Source organism: Teleopsis dalmanni, chromosome 2 (genome assembly GCF_002237135.1).
Source record: "Teleopsis dalmanni isolate 2A chromosome 2, ASM223713v2, whole genome shotgun sequence".
In the NCBI taxonomy this organism is placed as follows: domain Eukaryota; kingdom Metazoa; phylum Arthropoda; class Insecta; order Diptera; family Diopsidae; genus Teleopsis; species Teleopsis dalmanni.
Window position 1 is genome coordinate 65,758,238 of NC_051847.1, and position 6,234 is coordinate 65,764,471.

Genomic DNA, 6,234 nt, shown 5'->3' on the forward strand with positions numbered 1-6,234 from the left:
GAATTTATCTAGAAACTAGAAATAATTTATAAGGCAAAACAACGTTTGTCGGGTTATCTAGTATATATATATAAATATATATAAGATTTTGAATGCTTCTTTGAATAAATTTATAAAAATTTATTTAATAATTTCTTCTTCCTTAGTTTGATTAAACATAAATTCACGAAACGAAATATAGATGCACTAAGCCCTTTTTTTTATTTATTAATTTTCATATTTTTTTTTTTTTGAATAGGTTTAATAATTTCTATTTTTAATATTCCCTTTATTATTTACTTTTTAATAGATGTGTCCGAATCGGCGTCCGCTGTCACACCCAGTTAAAATTTAATATTTCAGAAAACTGCCAAGGAATAAACTGAAATGCAAAAAGTTTGCAGCTGTATGCAGCATCATTGCATACTGTTAGGTTTGTTGTTATTGCAAATGCAACAACGACACATTGTTAACAACAACAAAAACAACAACAACAAATTGCGAACATACATACGAACACGAACACGAGTGCTAGTAATAACAATGATGTTAAGGATGAAAAAAAAAAGAAGAAAAAAATTTATAGTACATAGGAGTAAGTAGGGAGTGAATGAGTGACAGGGTTGCCAGGTATCATAATAAACTACCACAATATATATAAAACGAAACTCTCTATTTTTAATTAATTTCAAGTTACTGAAGAGATTATTTTAAGTGTAGAAGAAGCATTAAATTTTTATAGCCCTTGTAGAGTTACAGTATTATTATTAAAAAAAAGAGCGAATTCAACAAAGATTTTGACTCTGTATATGTTAGAAGCAGTTCTAATGCTCGTATAAAAGAAGAAGCACTTTCAGGGTGGAATTTTAGCGATAAACTGACTCTAGTTGCTGAAATAGTAAAATTGGGATCGACATCAATAAGAACATATTGTGACAAGACTACTTGAAACCTTATTGCCACAGTTTTCATGTTAATCCGTAGAACAGCGGAAGAATCTCATTATTTAGGTAGCATTTTAAATACCTTACCGATAATCGCAATTTCCGCAACATCAAGAGATCAAATTAATTATATTTATAGCTCTACTTTACGGTTCTTTATCGCAAACATCAAGTAATCAAATTAATATTATTTTTAGGTGAATTTTTATAACTATATAAAATCAAATCTTTTTCTATGGATCTAAAAATAGTCTAATCAATACCTTAATTTAAAAAATTAGAAACTTTAACAAACAGGTATCTGCAAAATATACCAGACATATAATAGTTGAGATTAATAAATGATGCAAATTCTCGAGAACTAAACAGACGAGAAAATAAATTATCTTCAACTCAAATGGCACAAATATATATAGCTAGAGAACATTCTACAAAGGATATATAACAATATATGGCATATCATTATAAAATAGAAAACCCTAAGCATATTGAACGCCTTAAGTTGTAAAAGACCCAAAAGTACTAACAACAAAGAAAGAAAATCTATTAATGAATTGCATAAAGCTATTATGTTCGAAAATAGTAAATAAATAATACTACAAAACCTATTAAATTAAAACCTGCTTAGCAACAAACCCTAAAAAATTCAAAAAATACATATCATTACCTGCCAATAGAGACATGAACTTTAAAAAAATTTTTGTAATATATACGCAAATAATCTATATAGAAAATGGGCCTCATTCTTTAGAGAAATTTTTCACTAAAACAATTATTTAATAAGACAATTAAATCATATATTGAAAATGTTATTATACTTTACTACATTCAATATATATCAATAACGTAGTATGGTGCACTTCTAATTCACCCACACATGAGTCCTGTGCTTAATTTTACTACAATATAATACATACGTTAAAGCCAATGAATCAGCTAACAGCACCAAAAAAAAAAAAATATAAAATAAATAAACAAAACTATAAATTGACAGTTAACTATAAAAAAATATATTTCAATGGTAAAAGAGTAAAAATAAAAAAATACATTTCATAGGTCAGCCCTTAATAGTTATTTTCCATTAACAGAGAAAAATGATCAATATACGTTTATTGTAGTTAATAATAATACAGACCCAAAAAATTACTACCATTAGAGACGCAATGGGAGTCTTACATATCTTGAGTCAGTAATATATATTAAATGATGATAGTAGTCACTACAATCTCTTACTGATAAAAGTTCTTAATAAAATATAAGAAAAGTGATTCTGACAGATGTATTGCAATCTATTTTTTTACAACTTTTTCTTTTGGTTTCTGAATATTTTTTCAACCTAATTTTAAGAATCAGATCTAAATAAAAATATATATATATTATTTTTTTTTTGTGACAAAAAATATTATATATATATATAATATATAATATTATAATAACTTATAATAATAATTTATTAATATTTTATGAGCGGGCTAATTAGTCATTTAAATAAAAATAAAAAAACTATAATTTATTATTTATATTTATAACAAATTGGATGATCGAAATATCGGAATATATCTTTATAAAATAATTTGTTTTAAATATAAATAATAAATTATTGTTATTTTTTATTTTATAAATGACCAATTACCCAACTCTATATATATATATATATATATATTATATATACATGCTGGGAAGACTGATAGGATGACAATTAAATAAAGTTCAGTATATGCACTTAATCTAAAAATAACATGATTAAACTTCAGTAGGAAAGTTGGTAGTGTTTCTATAATAATATCTGATATTAAACAAAAAACTAATTGGCATCAACTTTAGATATATATAAATATATAACATAAAAGTGCATAATGTTCTACGTTTCTGGGGCTAATTTTACTTATTTTAAATATCACCTTCCAATAGATAGCTAGATAAGTTAGGTGAGCTCTAGACCCCATTTAAAGCATAGTACTACGAGCATCAAATCTTTTCTACTCTTAATAAATTCACATGAGAAACAAATGTTGACTAATTTTGGCAACCCTATACTAAAAGGGCGGACAAGAAATTCACGAGAGAGTATGAGTATACTACTATTAAATGAGAGTGATGACAGTCGTTATATTTAAAAATTCAAATCAAATCATATTAAATTAATATTTTATATTTAAATTCTTCTAACATTTAAGTACTGCTTATTGATAATAAAAATTGCATACTTTTAGGAGCTAAAACCGTTTATACTATATACTCGCAGAACATATCAAAAAAAAAAATTAATTTTTACAAATATTTGCTGTTATTGCTTTTGTTGCAGTTGATGTTGCAGTACAACTGAAACCAACATCGTTCGGGTGGTTATGTTCATATTAACATTTGCTTTGGCCTACATTTGAATAAGGACACTCATACAATCATACACAGATACATAGAAACACACGCATTCACATAAAAACATTCATGGCTTACATACACACTCAAACTCTGTACTTATGAAAATGCATAAACTCTTAATAGAAATAATCCTATATTCAAGCACACATATTCACATACATGTGCTCTTACATAATACACATACACAAACACAGAAATAGATAATTGAACACACAAATTGCTGCTCCTGCTGATAGAAATGTTGCTCCTGCTGTTGCTGTTAAGCACAAGGTTTTCCTTTATGTTCTTGTAGCTGCTGTGTTAATGATTTGTTAGTTTTCGTTTTATTTTTTTTTTATTTTGTTGTTTCTTTTTTTTTTGTTATTCTTATGGTAGTACTTAATCGTTTATCTGTTTGTACAGATTTATTTTAAATTGAAACCCGCATAAAATTTTTGCTTACAACATTAAAAAATTATTAAATAATTTATCTCCAAAATATAATTGCATACTTTTGAGCTTTGAGTTTATTAGACTTCGCTTATTTCATCAAACTTATTTTTATTTATTTAAATAAGTTTTTATTATTTGTTTTTTAATTTCTTTCAAAATTTTACAACCAAGCCCGATAACGTGGTATTTCTTGAAAAACAACGGAGGGTGACGAGGATTTTGATGTGTTGGACGATGTTGTTGCTGTTGGTGCTGTTCCAATTGGTAAAACTGATGCCGATGAATAGGATGATGATGTTGACGATGCTGATGAGTACGAATTGGATGTACGTTTCTTTATTGTTGGCATTGTTGTAACGGCTTTATTTGCATCCTTTCGCTTTTCGGTGCACAGCATACAGATTACGAACATGCACATTTTGAATAATTGCAGGCAAATAAGTGTGTTTTTTTTTGTATATTGTTTCTAGTACACTTTCAGTTACACGTTACAGTTCAAAGTAATTATTTAGAAAAAAAAATATTATTTAACCTTATTTTATTTTATATTAAAACACTGAGAGCAGTGCACCCGTAACTGTTGCACAAATAGACACAAATATTTTAATTCAATATTTTAGTTCAATGTATTTGCTTAGCAATTATTTTAATAAATATACTTATTACTACAAATTTTACTAACATTTTAAAGTAAAAAAAACCCGTAAAACCCGTACATACAACTTTGATGCTGAAACCCTGAACTAATTATTTTTTGAAGCATACTTTAAGGCATTAAAAACATTTAATTTTCTGCTTAAAACACTAAAAAAATGCACAATATTCAACTTTTTATATATAACGATTGCTTTTGCTTATGTTAACTATGTGTTTAATTTTTAGAGTATCTTATATAATTATTATTAATTATATTTATTTATATTTAACACTGAATAAATTTTAAAATATTATTTTTATAATTTTTTTTTTATATTAGTTACAAACGATTTCATCGATTTCTCTATGGCATTTTGCAGTTCGTAACCACTTTTACTTTTAATGTTTGTATTCTCATTTCATTTAAGAAAAAAAAAACAAGAACATATATACGCATATATGCATAAATTGAGTTGTAAATAATTTATATAACAAAAGTTTATTATTTGCTTGTTATTTTAATAAATGCATTGTGCAATATTTTAAACAATTCTACATAAATTTTTTGATTATGAATTTGTGTCTTTATTAATTTTTATTTCAGTGAAAGCCAGAAAGTGCACTGCCCTCATGACCGAAAACCGAGGAACTGAAACAGTTAAATCAGTATTTTCAGCTCAGCATCCACGACATTAACATGCAACTGTAATGCACTTCTTCACATTTGACCTACATTTTAAGAACATTTTTGTATATATGTATATTGCAATTTATTGAAACTGTTATTAACAGTGACCATATTACACACATTAACAGCGCTAGACATTCTGTAATGAGCTTAACAGTTTTATATTAAATAACTGAAGATGTATAAGTATATATACCGTTAAACATGGCAGTTTATTGAAACTGTTATTAACAGTGAACCTGTTCCATACATTAACAGCGCAAAAAAAGCAGTAATGTGTTTAACAGTTTTTTATTAAATAACCAAACCTATATATATATACTTCTGGAAATAAATTTTAATGTACTGTGCACAACAGTCAGTCAGTCTCTAATAAAACACGAAAATGTTTTTCAAATCTGTTATTAACAGCGCTTAACTTTTATTAGCTTGATGAATCCTTATGTTATATACTTTCTGTACAAAACTGTAAAGGTTTTCTGTTAAATGCTTGCAGTTTTAAGTACAATTTTGCAAACATACTCTTTTACATGTTATTGCTCGTTAATATATACTTCGTTAGGGAGTGTCAATTTGTTATTTAATATTACAAACTTATTCTTATTATAATTCTTATTAAGACATTATAACAAATTTTTATATATTTAGAAAATCCAGAACACACTAAATCAAAACTCAATTAGACATTCAAAACAGATTAACCTATCATACTGGTAACTTAATAATGTAAGCCGATCTAATTGAGTTTCTATTTGACTATAACAAATTCTGAAGTTCAGAAAAACCGCTTTATCAAAATTATGAAGAGGTTATAGAAGCAAAATAATAAAGCAGTTCTATTAAAATTGCCTGCGGATAGGTGTATGTACAGATACCTTTACTGGTAGTGACAAAAAACACTATTATATTGTGAGTGAGTGTTTCACTCTAAAGATACAAATCATTTCTGTTGATACTGCGTAAATCATCTTCAGAAGGTTTGCATCTCAAGCTCATATATCAATAATAGCAGACCAAACAGCAATAAGAGATCTATGTGTCTTCAGTTACGTTACTTTTATCAAATAATTGGATGTTAATAATCACCATCCTATAGTTCATCAAAAATATAACTTAAGAAAGAAGGATGTGTCTTTGATAGATGATGAGTAAGACTATAAAGCTGATGATGAT